At 43.0% G+C, this 18,581-nt stretch overlaps 1 protein-coding gene across 3 annotated transcripts in view; it reads left to right on the top strand.

The window, feature by feature from the left end:
• klhl13 (kelch-like family member 13) overlaps nucleotides 1–18,581 on the top strand; it is a 297,520-nt gene that overhangs the window by 232,097 nt on the left and 46,842 nt on the right. The window lies entirely within an intron of this gene.

Here is an 18,581-nt window from a genome sequence, read left to right as displayed (position 1 = left end):
GGTGGAGGTAATGAATGTTTGTAGATGGGGTGCCAATCAAGCGGGCTGCTTTGTCCTGGATGATGTCGAGCTTCTTGAGTGTTGTTCGAACTGCACCCATCCAGGCAATGGAGAGTATTACATCACACTCCTGACTTGTGCCTTGTAGATGGTGTACTGGCTTTGGGGAGTCAGGAGATGAGTTACTTGCTGCAGGATTCCTAGCCTCTGACCTGCTCTTGTAGCCACGGTATTTATATGGCTACTCCAGTTCAGTTTCTGGTCAATGGTAACCCCTAGGATGTTGATAGTGGGGGATTCAGTGATGGTAACGCCATTGAATGTCAAGGTGAGATGGTTAGATTCTCTCTTGTTGGAGATGGTCATTGCCTGGCACTTGTGTGGCGCGAATGTTACTTGCCACTTATCAGCCCAAGCCTGGATATTGTCCAGGTCTTGCTGCATTTCTACACAGACTGCTTCAGTATCTGAGGGGTCACGAATGGTGCTGAACATCGTGCAATCATCAGCGAACATCCCCACTTCTGACCTTATGATTGAAAGGAGGTCATTAATGAAGCAGCTGAAGATGGTTGGGCCTAGGATACTACCCTGAGGAACTCCTGCAGTGATGTCCTGGAGCTGAGATGATTGACCTCCAACAACCACAACCATCTTGCTTTGCGTTAGATATGACTCCAGCCAGCGGAGAGTTTTCCCCCTGATTTCCATTGACTCCAGTTTTGCGAGGGCTCCTAGATGCCATACTCAGTCAAATGCTGCCTTGATGCCAAGGGCAGTCACTCTCACCTCACCTCTTGAGTGCAGCTCTTTTGTCCATGTTGGAACCAAGGCTGTGATGAGGTCAGGAGCTGAGTGGCCCTGGCAGAACCCAAATTGAGCGTCACTGAGCAGGTTATTGCTAAGCATGTGCTGCTTGATGGCACTGTTGATGACACCTTCCATTGCTTTACTGATTGAGAGTAGACTGATGGGGTGGTAATTGGCCGGGTTGCACTTGTCCTGCTTTTTATGTACAGGACATGCCTGAGCAATTTTCCACATTGCCGGGTAGATGCCAGTGTTGTAGCTGTGCTGGAACAGCTTGGCTAGGGGCGCGGCAAGTTCTGGAGCACAGGTCTTCAGTACTATTGCTGGAATATTGTCAGGGCCCATAGCTTTTGCAGTATCCAGTGCCTTCAGTCGTTTCTTGATATCACGCGGAGTGAATTGAATTGGCTGAAGTCTTGGATCTGTGATGCTGGCGACTTCAGGAGGAGGCCAAGATGGATCATCAACTCGGCATTTTTGGCTGAAGATTGTTGCAAATGCTTCAGCCTTATCTTTCACACTGATGTGCTGGGTTCCCCCATCATTGAGGATGACGATATTAGTGGAGCCACCTGCTCCAGTTAGTTGTTTAATTGTCCACCACCATTCATGGCTGGATGTGGCAGGACTGCAGAGCTTAGATCTGATCCTTTGGTTATGGGATCACTTAGCTCTGTCTATTGTATGCTGCTTACGCAGTTTGGCATGCAAATAGTCCTGTGTTGTAGCTTCACCAGGTTGACACCTCATTTTTATGTATGCCTGATGCTGGTCCTGGCATGCCCTCCTGCACTCTTCATTGAACCAGGCTTGGTCTCCTGGCTTGATGGTAATGGTAGAGTGGGGGATATGCTGGGCCATGAGGTTATAGATAGTGGTTGAGTACAATTCTGCTGCTGATGGTCCACAGCGCCTCATGGATGCCCAGTTTTGCATTGCTAGATCTGTTTGAAATCTATCCCGTTTAGCATGGTGATAGTGTCATACAACACGATGGACGGTCTCCTCAATGTGAAGGCGGGACTTTGTCTCCACAGGGACTCAGTGTTGGTGGGAGTGACCACCGCAGTCATGGACAGCTGCATCTGCGGTAGGTAGATTGGTGAGGACAAGTATGTTTTTCCCTTCTCTTGGTTCCCTCACCACCTGCCGCAGATCCAGTCTAGCAGCTATGCCATTTAGGGCTCGGCCAGCTTGGGTCAGTAGTGGTGCTACATGCCACTCTTGGTGATGGACATTGAAGTCCCCCACCCAGAGTACATTCTGCGCCCTTGCCACCCTCCGTGCTTCCTCCAAGTGCTATTCAACATGGGGGAGTACTGACTGATCAGCTGAGGGAGGGCAGTAGGTGGTAATCAGCAGGAGGGTTCCTGGCCCATGTTTGACCTGTCCGGAGTCAATGTTGAGACCTCCCAAAGCAACTCCCTCCTGACTGTATACCTCTGTGCCGCCACCTCTGCTGGGTCTGTCCTGTCCTTGAGACAGGACATACCCGGGCATGGTGATGGCGGTGTCTGGGACATTGTCTGTAAGGTATGATTCCGTGAGTATGATTATGTCAGGCTGTTACTTGACTAGTCTGTGGGACAGTTCTCCCAACTTTGGCACAAGCCTCCAGATGTTAGTAAGGAGGACTTTGCAGGGTCGACAGGGTTTGCAGTTGTCGTTTCCGGTGCCTAGGTCGATGCCGGGTGGTCCATCCGGTTTCATTCCTTTTTTATTGACTTCCTAGCGGTTAGGTACAACTGAGTGGCTTGCTCGGCTATTTCAGAGGGCATGTAAGAGTTAGCCACATTGCTGTGGATCTGGAGTCACATGTAGGCCAGACCAGGTAAGGAGAGCAGATTTTGTTCCTTAAAGGACATTAGTGAACCAGATGGGTTTTTATAACAATCGACAATGGTCATGGCCATCATTAGACTAGCTTTTAATTCCAGATTTATTAATTGAATTCAAATTCCCCCTTCGGCTGTGGTGCGATTCGAGCCCCTGTCCCCAGAGCAATACCCTGGGTCTCTGGGTTTCTAGTCCAGTGACAACGCCATTATGCCACCGCCTCCCCTAATTTCTTACTAAATGCGAATTACTACTATGAGATGACACTTAAGGGAATGCTTTTAATTTAGGGGGAAGAAAAAAATGTCTCATCTCTCCTAAAGTTTGGTTGCATTTATTAAACGTTATGATACGGGAAGATAATGAGATAATTGATGCAGCCACCTGAACGCGTGCAGAATGATTTTTATTGGAATGCGAAGTTGCATTTTGAAAGCAGTACCATTGCCACAAATTGTGAAACTGCTTCAGGTAATGCAGGTTTGAGTCAGGATTGTTTGGTCTTTGTGAAATCATATTCCAAATGCAGGCCCTATGTCAGACCACAGCAGGACAAAAAAACAATTCCCCTTGTGTTAGTGTTTTTTTTTGCCTAAATGTAGAGAGAAGCATCTGTTGTTTTTTTTGCTTTGAATATAGTGTATCAAAACCAGTGCATTTTACAGTGTGTTGTTGCTGTGTTGAAAAAAAAAGGTCAATTCTGGAGCACCTTAATTACATGAACCACTTGTGTGACTGGGCAGCCATGTTGAAATGGTAATAGCACAGCCTCAAACGATTCATTTTATTTTTTATTTCGAGATACAGCACTGAAACAGGCCCTTTGGCCCACCGAGTCTGTGCCGACCAACAACCACCCATTTATACAAATCCCACATTAATCCCATATTCCCTACTACATCCCCACCATTCTCCTACCACCTACCTACACTAGGGACAATTTACAATGGCCAATTTGCCTATCAACCTGGCTATGGGAGGAAACCGGAGCACCCGGCAGAAACCCACGCGGTCACAGGGAGAACTTGCAAACTCCGCCCAGGCAGTACCCAGAACTGAACCTGGGTCGCTGGAGCTGTGAGGTTGCGGTGCTAACCACTGCGCCGCATTCTTTATCACACAATTAGTACATTGTAGTCGATATTCCACTGTTAATTATACATGTTACAAACACATATGTTTACTATTGTACAGAACTAAATCCTGGATTTAACTTCAAGCTGGCATGCTATAATTTTCCACATTTAGTGCACAACTATCACTTTGGAGCACAGTGCACATCAGAACAATGGTGGGGGTATGACTTAGAATTAGATTAGCTACAGCACAGAAGGAGGCCAATCAGCCCGTCTTGTCTGTGCCAGCTCTCTGCCAGAGCAACTCACCTAGTCCCATTCCCCCGCCTTTTCCCCATTAGACCTGCAAATTTTTTTCTCTTCAGATAATCTTTTGAAACCCACAATTGGATCTGCCTCCACACACACACTCAGGCAGTGCAGTCCAGATCCTAACCACTAGGTGCATCAAAAAAGTTTTTCCTCAGGTCGCCATTGTTTCTTTTGCCAGTCATCTTAAATCAGTGCCCTCTGGTTCTTGATCCTTCCGTCAGTGGGAACAGTTTCTCCCTATCTACTGTATTCAGACCTCTCATTATTTGAATACCTCTATGAAATCTCCTCTCAACCTTCTCTTCAAGGAGAACAGCCCCGGCTTCTCCAATCTATCCACATAACTGAAGCTCCTTGTCCCTGGAACCATTCTTGTTAATCTTTTCTGTGCACTCTCTAATGCCTTCATACCCTTCCTAAAGTGTGGTGCCCAAAACTGAACACAATACTCCATTTGAGACTGAAGCAGTGTTTTATTACAGAACCACAGAATTGTCATAACACAGAAAGAGGCCATTCAGCCCATCATGTCTGTGCTGGCTCTCCTAAGAAGCAAATCACCTAGTGTCACTCCCCCGCTGCCTCCCCTAGCCCTGCATATTCTTGCATTTCTGATAATCCAATTCCCTTTTGAATGTCTCCATTGAACCTGCCTCCACCACACTCTCAGGCATTGTATTCTCGATCCTAACCACTCGCTGCGTGAAGAAGTTTTTCCTCATGTCTCCATTGATTCTTTGACAATTACCCTAAATCTGTGCCCTCTTGCTTTCGATCCTTCCACCAGTGGGAACAGTTTTTCCTTATCAATTCTGTCCAGACTCCTCCAGATTTTGAATGCCTCCATCAAATCTCCTCTCAACTTTCTCCACAGAAAACAGTCCCAACTTTTTCAATCTATCCATGTAACTGAAATTCCTGATCCCTCGAACCACTCATGAATCTTTTCTGCACTACAATGCCATCACATCCTTCCAAACAATGCGGCACCCAGAACTGGACACAATACTGCAGTTGAGGCCAAACCAGTGTTTTATACAAGTTCAACATAGCTTTCTTGCTTTTGTACTTTATGCCCCTTCTAATCAAGCCTAGGATGCTGTGTTTTATTAACCGCTCTCAAACTGTCCTGCCACCTTCAATGACTTATGCACATATAGCCCCAGGTCCCTCTGCTTTTGCACCCACTTTAGAATCGTACCCTTTATTTTATATTGTCTCTCCACATCCTTCCTACCAAAATAAATAACTTCACAATTCTCTGCATTAAGTTTCATTTGTCACTTGTCTGCCCATTTCATCAACCTGCCTATGTCCTTTTGAAGTTCTACACTATCCTCTTCTCTGTTTACAATGCTTCCAAGTTTTGTTTCATCCACATGATTTTTAAAATGTGCCTGTACAGAGAGGTCTAGGTCATTAATCTATATCAAGACCAAGGGTCCCAATACTGACCCCTGGGGAACTGCACTACAAATCATCTTCCAGTCAAAAGAACATTCATTAATCACTACCCTCGGTGGAATTTTATGCTGCTGGCAGAGGTCTTGACATCGGGGGAAACCAGTGCCGAGATCCCAGTGTTGCCGCTTGTACAGAAGGTCCGCTGAATTTAGTGCTAATCAAGCACTTAACTTGACAGCAGCGGGCCTTCTGGAAGATTTAGGACCCCGTCACCAGAAGACCCGGCCTTGCAGAGCCTCCGGTCAATAAGGCTAGCAGCTGCAGCGTGCCATGGAGGTGGTGGCTGCTGCTATAGCTGCAGTGACCAGACACCACTGGTGCTTGAACCAGACTTAAAGTAGGCCAGGTGGGAGGGGTCTCGCAGGGGAGGGGCTGGCGTGGTGTCAGCAGCAAGGACGAGGGATGGCCCTCAGCAGGCCCTTCCTGTGCGGCAACATGGCCCTTAATTAGGGATTAATTACCCATTTAAGGGTCTCAATTGGCAGTGGGGTGGGAAGGTCGTTCACAGGCCTTCCTGCCCTGGGCTCAATTTCAGTGGAGGTGGGATGGTGATGGGTTCCCCTGCCACCATCCCACCCAATTTTCTGCTCTCCTCACCTCCAAACTCGCGGCAGGGAACTTAAAGTTCCACCCTGTTTCCTGTCACTCAGCCAATTTCATATCCATGTTGTTATTGTCCCTTTTGTGCCATGAGCTATAACTTTGCTCACAAGCCGGTTGTGCGGCTCTTAATCAAAGGTCTTTTGGAAGTGCATGCATGCCACATCAACATGACCCTCATCAACCCTCTCTTTTACATCAAAAAAAGTCTAGCAAGTTAGTTAAACATGATTTTCTCTTAATAAATCCATGTGGGCTTTCCTTAATTAGCCCACATTCCCCAAGTGACTATTAATTTTGTCCCGAATTATCGTTTCAAGAAGCTTCCCCACCACCGAAGTTAAACTGCCTGGCCTGTATTTGCAGGGCCTATCTTTACACCATTTTTTTGAACAAGGGTGTCACGTTTGCAATTCTCCAGTCCTCTGGCACCACTCCTGAGTCTAAGGAAGACTGAAAAATTATGGCCGGTGCCTCTGCAATTTCCACTCACTTCCTTCAATATCCTCGGATGCATTTCATCCAGTCCTGGTGCCTAATCAATTTTAAGCACAGACAGCCTATTGAATCCCTCCTCCTTATCAATTTTAAACTCTTTAAATGTCTGAATTACCCCGTTTCACCAGGACCTGTACGGCAGCATCTTCCTTGGTAATGTTATGATCCCATTAGGGACTGTTAATTTTTTTAAAAAGAGGAAGTCAAATTCCCAGTTATTATTGAAAGAAATACACCACGTTTTCACATTTAAAAAAAAAAACTTTACTGCACATGAGTTAAAGTAATATACTACTAACTTAACACTACAGTTTGGAAACACTTGTATTTTAATAAAATCTTAACAGAACATGAAGACATATACTTCAAGCTCAATCTCAACAGAATGCTCCTATTTGTACACGTGGAATGCCCCAGATAGCAATTCAAACTAATTATTGCCAGCTGCAAATCTTTTGTTCTGGGAAATTATATAATTTAATTCCCTCACTTGGGCAGCTACAGACACACCGTCTCCATTATGAAGTTCAGAGAGGTCTCCATTGTGTAGGGTTTTCACATTTCCCATTATGACTTTACTAAATAAACATGGACCACCCTTTGATTTGTAACCACCCTAGGTTTGTTTGCCAGCTTCTCAAACCAGGTGTTTTAATTTGTCTTACATTAATAAATTCAATTTCCAAATTAAAAGTTACCTCTAGAAAATTACTACAGACCATGAACCAGGTGATCTTAACAATAAAGACAGATACAAAGTATTTAATACTTCAGCTTTGCCCCCTGCCTCCATGCGTAAATCCCCTTTTTAGGTATCTATAGATTTATCATCACCTCCTTGCTTTGGTGCTCTTTGCCCACACTTATAAAACCCAGGATCCTGGAAGCTTTATTAACCGCTTTCTCAACCTGCCCTGCCACCTTCATTGATTTGTGCACATATCCTGCCAGGTCTCTCTGCTCCTGCACCCCCCTTTAGAATTGTACTCTATTTTATGTTGCCTCTCCTCATTCTTCCTACCAAAATGAATCACTTCGCACTTCATCTGCCACTTGTTCGCCCATTCCACCAGCCTGTCAATGTCCTCTTGAAGTTTGTCATTATTCTCCTCATAGTTCACAATATTTCCAAGTTTTGTGTCATTCGCAAATTTTGAAATTATGCCCTGTACGCCCAGGTCTAAGTCATTAATCTATATATATGGAAAAGCGGGGGTCTTAACATTGACTCCTGGCTAACCTCAGTATATACCTTCACAACTACTGTCTGTTTCTTGTCACTCAACCAATTTTGTATCCATGCTGCTGCTGTCCCTTTTATTATTGGGCTCTACCTTTGCTGACAAGCCTTTTATGTTACTGTGATCACTGCAGAAAAATTATATGGCAAACACCATAATGTTTGAAGAACAACCCAGAGTGATTCACTTCCCTCTCGCACAAACTCTCAGCAACACTTTTCCAATACAATAAGCACACTATTGCCAAAAGATTCCTTCTTGGTATATGGCATGAATGCCATGTTACGTTAAACTCCAGAGAGCTTGTTATGAAAGGATAATGCTGGTGCTTATCTTTACTGAGTTTCACATGTAGCGAGTAAAAACATCTAGCTCCTCACTCAAAACCCTCCACCAGTTACAATAAGTGACTGCTTATAAGTGCTCAGGTAAGACCCCAATTAACACCCTCCATCTGCATATAATCAAACAATTGATACAAAATTAACAGGTTCCCTTTTATAATACAACATGGAATAATATGCTCAAACATTTTAAGATAAATTTCATGTACAAATTATTAACATGCTTAAAGAACACTTCAAAATAAATCAAAATAAATTCCATATTGGGTACAAAGTATTACATTGTGAGACACCCCTCCTCCAGCACCCCGAACAATTTCTTTGTACCAGCACTTCTTTTTAATAAACAGTCAGATAGCTAATAAGTTGGGAGATTTCTTTCTCTCCAGCATTTGTTCCAATCCAGCAAGGTCAATACATAGATTTTCTCACTCACTTTTTGTAGAGTGTACATTGTCCCACAAAGAATGATTATCCACATAACATTCAATGGGTATTCTATCTTCAGTGTGTCCCTTGTTCAGAATTTCACCCAAAATATTTGACAAATAGAACCCCATATCCACTGCCTCCACAAGACGAAGTGTCTCCGCAGCTAAAGTGTTTAACAGTTTTATTTTCTGAGCCTCCAAAGCTAAATGATATTTCCCATTTTCACTGATCAGAAATATTATGAAATCAGCTACACTCGAATACCCATCAGCAAGATTAGCATGTGAAGCATCACTAAAAATTATTAGCTTCATGCTCTTTGGGTTACCTAAGGATGGGAACCTCAGTACACATTTCTCCAGATTTGTTTTTTTTTAATGTTTTATTTGCCCTTAAAACATCATCAACTTTCAGATGTTTCATCATCGTGCTCAACTCCAGCACATCAAAGCTAGCATTAGGCCTAGTCTGAGAGCACAACCAGTTTAATTGGCCAGTCAAGCTTCGCAATTGTTCAACTCTGCTTTATATATATCATCTTTCTTTGATGATCTATGACTCTCTAAATAGGATTGTTGATTTAAAGCTATTCCGGACTTAGTCTGCTTAATATCTAAACCAATATATTTAAAGGCCCCACAAGCCTGACTCCCAATCTTAAATTCTGCCTTAATCGTATATATATATATATATATATAATATATATATATATATATATATATATTTCTCAAAATCCACTGTACCACCCCATTAGAAATCATCAACATGCATCATGAAGATGCCTGAATGCTTCCCTTTATGATACCAATAAAACATTGCAGGATCTGCTTTTAGTTGAACACAACCAATTTTCAACAAAACAGATCTCACCGAGAAATACCACACCCTGGAAGCATCATTAAAGACCATAGACGCATTTGTTCAGGTTCCATAATTTTCCTTCTGTATCTGTTGCCTCTTTGGGTGGTTTCAGATACATTTCTGTGAGAAGTATCATCCTGCAGAAATGCGGCTCTTATGTCAATGGATCTACACTCCCATGAATATGTGGCCAAAAGAGCTAAAATGATTTTCAAGATTACTTTTCCAGCTGTTGGAGAGTCCACTCTAACATTGGTATCACCCAGTCTCTCTTCAAAACCCCTCGCAACTAACCTTGCTTTAGCCTTATAAGTTCCATCAGGAAGGATTTTTTTCCATACAAACCTATGTGACAAGACTGGCTGTCCCCTATCTGGTACCTCAGAATAATTTCCCAACTCTCTCCAATTCTCTAATTCCTTATATTTTGCTTCTCTTAGTTTATCCTCGTCAGTTGGCAGCCACTAAAATGTCACTGTCATAAGAACTTCTGCTTCTAGTTCTATTCCAAGACTGCTCATTGGCCTTCTTTTCATTGTGGAATCTGCTCAAACTATGGTCTCTATTAGCACTTTGATGTCTTTTGAGACTACTGCTAGAGGATCTCCCTCACATATTATCGGAGGCTCTTTCTCCAGTACGCGATCACTTCCTTATGCAAGAGTCAGTTCCAGACCCACTATTAGAACTTGCACTGCGCTTTCTTACCCTCCGCTCTTTCACCCCATTCTGTCAGTCCATGGACCTTGCTTCTTGGCCATCATGTTGAACACTTAACCAATATTTAAACTTGCCTGTAGATTTTCCTGCACGTCCAACAATTGTTTCATCCCTCCGTATATTAGACCTCTCTGGAATATATGTCACCAGAGTACCTACTCGGGGCAATTGGCCTTTGGATGTGATAGCACGTTCCCGAGCGTCATGATCCCTCACATTACTATCCAACCCTTGATCTACCTCATTCTGTTCCTCAGGTCCTTCATCACAAAACACGAGTATTTGAGGTACAAGGTGCATCGTTTCCCTCTGTCAGCTGCTGAGATTTTAGTAATCAACCCCGATCAATCGCGACGAATGAACCTCAACAGTTTGATTTCCATGCTTGAAAACTACTGTTTTATCATGACCGATTACCTTACCAGAGCCCTTCCATTCCCCATGACCCTCTTTTTATAATGCTAGGCCCCCACCTGCCAAGAATGAGGCACGTTAATTTTGTCATGAACATTGATTTTAAACTGTTACTGGAGTGAAGAAAGGACTTGTTAAACAGATCAACCGTGGCTGGAAAAGAACATTTACATACAACAGACATCAAAGGTGAGGAAGTGCATTCCAGGGCCTGCTAAGAAGGATACAATCCACGAGGGCCAGGACTGGTTAGACCAGCTGGTCACATGACTATCTGGCTGTTCCAGGGTTTTCTTTTGAACTGGCCACAGAGAGTTTGAACTCAGTGTCTGTTTGCTCCTGGACTGAGAAGATCTCTCCTGTCTGCTCCCATCTCTTTCCCACAAGCCTCTGAATCCGCTGAAGACACATGAACCCCAAGAGGGAAAAGTCTACAGGTTTAAGAATAATACTGGGCCCCAACAAAAAGCAAGATCTACTTACCATCAAGGACTCTACAGTGAGCTTGAAGAACCGTAACAAAAACTCTTCGGAGATTGCCTCAAGCTTTTGCACTTTATTTTTCTTCTCTTTTCTGTCTCTATTTGCATGTGTGTATCACATATGCATGCTCGCATGGACGCATCGTGTATCCGTAGGCGTTAACGGAATTAGAGTTTAAGTTTAATAAATTTCAAACTTTTCTTCTTTAAACCTAAGAAAACCTGTTTGTGCTAGTTTCTTTGCCTTATAATTGGAAAGCAGTGAACAAGGATTCACCAAGGGGAGCTAAAAACAGCGTGTTTAAAAATAAAACCCGGTTACAGTAAGACCAGGTGACGGGTTGAACAGAACCTCATGACACCTTTCTCACTTGGTCGTAACAATAATGCAGCAAATCTCCTGAACTAAATTCCGCCTCAGATGGCCTTATACGATGCCTCAGAGCTCTCCAAATTTTCTCAGAGACCTCAGACTTGATGAAAGCCCATCTCTTTGCATGTAAAGCATTCAAATGTGCAAAAAAAAAAAAAGGAATTAATTGTAGTAAGCTTCTAGAGCAGGAGGATTGTTGCACTCTACAGAAGGCAATATGGGATTCTGACCATAGACCAATTGATAGGGACTATTTCCTCCAACCATCAGAAGCGAATTTTGTGCATGAGCCACCTATGCCAGGGCAGTTGTCAACTTGTAATTTGGCTGGTCAGCTAAGATTTTATGCAACATTTCATCAACCACTGCGTGATTCCTTTCACAGAGCCCATTGCTGAAAGGACTTTCAGCTGCAGTATTCATAACCATAATGTTCATGTTTTCACACATATCTCTGAACTGGTCATTGACAAATTCCCTCCATTATCAGTCTGAAACTTAGCTGGTCCAGTCCATATCCATTTCTTCATAATGTTGTCTATAATCACCGTTTTGTCCTTGCTATTTATTATTGTAGAAAGACTAAATCTTGTTGCTAGAATGAAGGCTATAAAGGCCAATTCTAGGCACTGCTCCACACACCACTGACCACCTCCAGGCGCTTACCCATTGTCTCTCGAGATAAGGAGGCCAAAGAAGAACCTTCAATGAAGAAGGCACAAATGAAACTGGATCTGGAGCATGATAAGGCAACTGTTTTTAGAAAGTTAGTGAATTTGCAGTTTACCCAGTCAGGGCATTATTGTATACCCTTAACAAAATCTGATATATCTATAGAGTGTTAGAGAAGTATTCATAGCACCAGCTGTTAAGAATCAGAGAAGGTTCACTCAACAGTAAAGGTATCTCACTAGAGACTATATCAGTACTGATAGAGTGGCTTGCTCCAGCTATTTTACATGAAATTACTACTCTTTTCAGTGACTTCAATGTGTTGTCACCACCAAACCTAAAGCGGGTAGTTCTTTTATACTCCATACCCTTGCGTCGACCCTCACTCCTAAGCTAATCTAGATAACATTGTAACCAATCAGTTCCACATTCTGTCGACGTGCAAGCACTATTCAATATAGCACATTCATCACAGGGCTAAAGCTCCTTGTGACCGGTACAGTGCATTCAGATTCATCAATATCTTGCTCTTCTGCCTCAGAATTCTGTGTCGTGTGTTATTTTGAGGACTCCGCCCCACCGCTTAGGGCATCTCGTTGCATAATGATACTTTGAGCCACATCTGAAGCACCTATTAACTGTTCCTTAGGCATTCCTGGGATTCATTCACCTATGATTCCTGTTCAAATTCTGTCTTCCTGCAAAAGGTGCTTTCATCCTCATTTCTCCTGTCTTTAACTCTTCCAAAGTACTTATGCCTGCTTCCAGTATCTGGACCATTTCAAAATCTAGTAAATGTTGAGTCCTCCCTTCTTTGTGTCACTGCAGAATTCCCTGTTTGTTCTACCAGGGCTGCAGGAAATGACTTTCCCCAGGAATTTAAGGCAGTAGACATTTGATCCAACAGGAAGTCTTTGTCCAAGAACCAAACCCCATTAGAACCAGGAGCCTGTCCATATGCAACACACTAGCACAATCTAGCAATTTAAATGCAAGCAGCCAACCATGGATCTCCAAATTAAATTTCCTCTATCTTCTTTAGAGTCTGTTAAAGTCCATGATATATTCCTCCATTGAATAACCATCTGTTTTCCAAAATCTATCAAAGTCTGACCATGCCTCATATGCATTCAATAGGTCATCTTTCTTAGAATTCTTGAATGAAATTTACAACAGAAGATCCAATCCTTCATCAGTATCCAACTGACAAGCATCCAGTTCACTAAACACTTGACTTCTGATTTTACTTTTGGTGGGACATGACAATGCCAAGGCCATACTTTGTTTCCTGTTTGGTAGAGATGTAACCTTGTCCACATATCCACTTAATTCTTCCACTGGTCATATGGTTCAGACTCTGAGAACATCAGCAGGTAATCATACCCTGACAATTTACACTTGCTTTCTGCCATATTTTCCACAATAGCCCATGAGATTTTAGTTTTCTATGTTTAAAAAAAAAAAATCATAGTTTCCAACCTTCAACTGTAGGCAACCATCCTTTGCTACCATGTTCAACTCCAGAAAGCTTGTCATAGAAGGATAGTGCTGGATCCTATCTTTACTTAGTTTCACATTTATTGTAGAGAAGAAAAGGATTACAAACATGTAAATCCTCACTCAAAACCCTCCACCAGTCTTAGTAAGTGTCTGCTTATAAGTGCTCAAGTAAGACCCCAATTAATATGCTCCACCTGCATATAATCAAACAATTGATACACAATTAACAGATTAACATGTTTGGCTGAATATTCTGTGACATGTGACTCACCTGGTGAGTTAAGAGTGACTGCACTTGACACCAAGGCAGCATTTGACTGAGTGTGACATCAAGGAGCCCTAGTAGAATTGAAGTCAATGGAATTGGGGAAAACTCTCCACTAGTTGGAGTCATATTTAGCACAAAGGAAAATGGTTGTGGCTGTTGGAGGCTGATAATCTCAGCCCCAGGACATTGCTGCAGGAGTTCTTCAGGGCAGTGTCCTAGGCCAAACTATTGTCATGATTGACATTCCTTCCATCATAAGTTCAGAAGTGGCGGTGTTCACTGATGACTGCACCATGATAAGTACCATTCACAACTCCTCAGATACTGAAGTAGCCCATGTCCATATGCAGCAAGCCCTGGACAACATTCAGGCTTGCACTGATATGTGGCAAGAAACATTCACGCCACATAAGTGCCAGGCAATGATCATCTCCAACAAGAGAGCATCTAACCATTTCACCATGACATTCAACGGCATTACCAATGCTGAATCCCCCACCTTCAACATCCTGACGGTTACCATTGACCAGAAACTGAACTGGACCAGCCATATAAATACTGTGGGTATAAGAGCAGGTTAGAGGCTGGGTTTTCTCTTGCGAGCAACTTGTCTTCTGACTCCCCAAAGCCAAGCACAAGTCAAGGGTGTGATGCAATACTCCCCACTTTGTCTGTATGTGTGGAGCACTAATGACATTCAAGAAGCTTGATACCATCCAGGATAAAGCTGTGCGCTTGATCGTTGCCCCACTTTATACATTCACTCTTTCCACCACCGTTGCATCGTGGCTGCAGTGTGTACCATCTCAAAGATGCCATGCAGCAACTTGTCAAGGATTCTTTTACAGCACATCCCAAACTGAAAGGACAAGGGCAGCAGGTGCATTGGAACACCACCACCTGCAAATTCTCCTAAAGTCACATGTAATCCTTACTTGGAAATATATCATCGTTCCTTCATCTTTGCTGGGTCAACATCCTTGAACACTCTCCCTAACTGTATTGTGGGACTACTTCTCCACATGGACTGGAGCAGTTCAAGAAAGCGGTTCACCGTCACCGTCTCAAAGGAGGTGAGAGATGCGCAATAAATGCTGGCCTTGCCAACGACGGGATTGAATGAAAATAAAAAGAAAAGAAAGCCATTACAATCAATTATAAAAACAAGTATAATGCAGTAGCAAAACGAACATCCACAGTAGGTGATGAATGTTAATATGTCAGCCCTCATTCAGTTAATAGCACTCTTGTCTCTGAGTCATAAGGTTCTAGGTTTAAGTCCCACTCCAGGGCCTGAGCACTAAATTCAATGCTGACATTCCAGTGCAGTACTAAGGGAGTGCTGCACTGTTGGAGGTGCTGTCTTTCGGATGAGACGTTAAAACAAGGCACCATCTGCCCGCTCGGTGGCTGTAAAATCTCCCATGACACTATATTAAAGAACAACAGAGGAGTTATCCCCGGTGTCCTGACCAATATTTATCCCTCAATCAACATCACAAGAAAAACAGACGGAGGCAAAGTGGTTAGCACCGCAGCCTCAGAGCTGCAGCGACCCGGGTTCGGTTCTGGGTACTGCCTGTGCGGAGTTTGCAGGTTCTCCCTGTGACTGCCTGGATTTCCTCCGGGTGCTCCGGTTTCCTCCCACATGCCAAAGACTTGTGGTTTGGTAGGTAAATTTGCCATTGTAAAAATTGCCCCTAGTGTAAGTAGGTGGTAGGAGAATTGAGGGAAGGTGGGGATGTGAGAGGGAAAAATGGGATTAATGTAAGATTAGTATAAATGGGTGGTTGATGGTCAGCACGGACTCAGTGAGCTGAAGGGCCTGTTTCGGTGCTGTATCTCTCTATGACTCTAACTGGTCATTATCACGTTGTTTGAGGAAGCTTGCTGTGTGCAAATTGGCTGCCACTTTGCCGACATTACAACAATGACCACACTTCAAAAATACTTCCGAAACGTTAACTCTGCTTCTCTTTCCACAGATGCTGCCAGACCTGCTGAGTGAATCCAGCATTTCTTGTTTTTGCTTCAAAAATACTTCATTGGTTGTAAAGTGCTTTGAAATGTCTGGTGGTCATGAAAGGCACGATGTAAATACAAATCTTTTTAAGGCACACATTTCATCAAGGCCTCAGCAAAGGAACTTTTCTTGATCGCTTTCTGAATGGAGCAGGCAGCTACTATATATAATCCTCCTCAAAAGATCCTCTTAATTTTATTGAAGAGGCAACAACATTCTTGGTGCAATTCATGAACATGTAGCAGATTTCATGCTTTCTAAGTCCCAAGCATTATCCACCCCCTTTACATTTCATCTGTACTGACTTTTGTCCTAAAGCCTGTGGTGAAAAGTTTTTTTTTCCGGCCGGCACGGACACGACAGGCTGAATGGCCTCCTTCTGTGCTATAATTTCTCTATGGTTTGATACAAGCTGTGGCAAAAGCAAAGTTGCTCCAAATAAGGACAACATCTGTGCTTTTTTTCAAGAGCTATGACCTTAGATATACAATGTAAATATCTTTTAAAACAGAGTTGAGTTGGAAGCTGGTGTTCCTTACTGCAGTATGAAATGGAGCCCAGAGTTCAGTTTCTGTGAGAACATATAAGAAATAGGAGCAGGAATAGGCCACACAGCCCCTTGAACCTGCTTCGTCATTTAGTAAGATTATGGTTGATCTTCGACCTCAACTCCACTTTCCTGCCTGATCCCTGATTGAGGGATAAATATTGGTCAGGACACAGGGGATAACTCCCCTGTTGTTCTTCAATATAGTGTCATGGGAAATGTTACATCCATCCGAGCAGGCAGATGGAGCCTTGTCTTAACATCTCATCCGAAAGACAGCAGCTTCAACAATACAGCACTCCCTTGGTACTACACTGGAATGTCAGCCTTGAGTTTAGTGCTCAGGCCCTGGAGTGGGACTTAAACCCAAAACCTTTCGACTCAGAGGCACGAGTGCTATCCCAAAAATCTGTCGATCTTGGCCTTGAAGACACAATTACTGAACATCTACAGCCTTAGAGATTTCCAAAGATTCACAGCCCTCTGAGTGAAGAAATGTGACCTAATCTCAGTCCTAAATGGCCACCCACTTATCCTGAGACCATGTTCCTGAGTTCTAAACACTCCAGCCAGGGAAGCATCCTCTCAGCACCTGCCTTGTCAAGATCCCTTGGAATCATATGTTTCAGTGAGATCACCTCTCATTCTTCTAAACTCCAGAGAGTTTCGGGCCATTCAACTCCATCTCTCCTCATTGGACAGCCCTTTCAATGCAGGAATCAATCTAGTGAACCTTTGGTGTACCCCTTAGGGTACTTCCTTAGGTACGGAGATCAAAACTGTACATAGTGCTCTGGGTGTGTTCTTAACGAAGCTCTGTACATTTGCAGCAAGCCTTTCTTACTCTTGTACTCCAACCCCCTTGCAGTAAAGTCCATTTGCCTTCCTAATTGCTTGTTGTACCTGTACGTTAACTTTGTGTTTCTTGTACAAGGACATACAAATGCCTCTGAATACATTCTCTCCATTTAAAAACATTGTTTTTCTATTCTTCCTAACAAAGGAAATAACTTCACATTACTCCACATTATACTCCATCTGTCACCTTCTTGACCACTCACTTAACCTATCTATATCCCTTTGCAGACTCTTTGTGTCCTTCTCAGAGCGTGTTTTCCCGCCCAGCCTTGTGTTGTCAGCAAACGTGTATACGTTAAACCTTCATCTAGGTTATTAAGATAGATTGTAAATAGCTGAGGCCCCTGTATTGATCCTTGCAACACCCCACGAGTAACAGTCTGCAAATAAGAAAATGTCCTGTGTAAATCTACTCACTATTTTCTGTCCTTTAACCAATTCTCTCCACATGCTACACCTCCGGGTGCTCCGGTTTCCTCCCACAGCCAAAAGACTTGCAGGTTGATAGGTGAATTGGCCATTATAAATTGCCCCTAGTATAGGTAGGTGAATTGAGGGAAGGTGGGAATATGGGATTAATGTAGGATTAGTATAAATGGGTGGTTGATGGGTGGCACAGACTTGGTGGGCCAAAGGGCCTGTTTCAGTGCTCTATCTCTAAATAAAATAAAAATAAATAAAATGAATAAAAAGTAATGTAGACCATCAGGTCCTGGAGATTTTTCATCTTTCAGTCCCATTAATTCCTCCTGTACTTTTTCTTAATATTAATTACTGAAAGTTCCTTATTAGAGTAAAAGCAAAATACTGCAGATGCTGGAAATCTGAAATAAAAAAAGTTTTGGAAATACTCGGGTCCGGCAGCACCTGTGGAGAGAGAAGCAGAGTTAATGTTTCAGGTCTGACCTTTCATCAGAACCTTTCATCAGTTCTGCACTGCTTTTTTTGCCAGCTGCTAAATTTCTTGATCAATACTCTGTCCAACATAGTATAGCTACTATCATAGAAAATGCTGGAAATACTCAGCAAGTCTGGCTGCATTTGTGGAGAGAGAAACAGTTAACCTTTCAGGTAAGCTTCTGATGAAAGGTCACTGACCTGGAACATTAACTATTTCTCTCTCCACAGATGCTGCCAGACCTGCTGAATATTTCCACAATTTTTTGTTTTTATTTCACATGTCCAACATCCACAGTGTTTTGATTTTGTAACTGTATAGCCTGTATACTAATCCCACCAGCCTTTTCTGA

This window comes from Heterodontus francisci, chromosome 15 (assembly GCF_036365525.1).
Source record: "Heterodontus francisci isolate sHetFra1 chromosome 15, sHetFra1.hap1, whole genome shotgun sequence".
Classification (NCBI taxonomy): domain Eukaryota; kingdom Metazoa; phylum Chordata; class Chondrichthyes; order Heterodontiformes; family Heterodontidae; genus Heterodontus; species Heterodontus francisci.
The sequence above is the reverse complement of the archived record's forward strand: the minus strand, read 5'-3'. Positions and strand labels throughout refer to the sequence as shown.